Consider the following 385-nt stretch of genomic DNA (forward strand, 5'->3'; position numbering starts at 1 on the left):
TTTCACGTGTCACGCTTACAAACAATTGGCAATCCCGCGTCACACTTAGACCCCAATGAGACCCACTATGTGGTGAACTATACAGATATATGTCCATCACCAATTGTTGTATAATGTAAAACTATTTATTTATTATACATTTAAACTTCAATATTAAATTCAAATATCTTACGGATAGACTTACAACTTAATATGCATCCGTGGTTTAATAACTTTCGGTGATTAAGCAACTTAATAGAAATTAGATTGTTTTAAACTTTAAAGTTCTAGCATTGGGGATGAATTTATAGTAATCATGTACAAACATATATAGATTAACATGTGCATGTAATAATAGTATGTTATAATCTTTATTGTCACACAAACAAATTAAAACATGTTTGTG

The sequence above is a fragment of the Mytilus edulis genome, chromosome 12, assembly GCF_963676685.1.
Source record: "Mytilus edulis chromosome 12, xbMytEdul2.2, whole genome shotgun sequence".
NCBI classification, from domain to species: domain Eukaryota; kingdom Metazoa; phylum Mollusca; class Bivalvia; order Mytilida; family Mytilidae; genus Mytilus; species Mytilus edulis.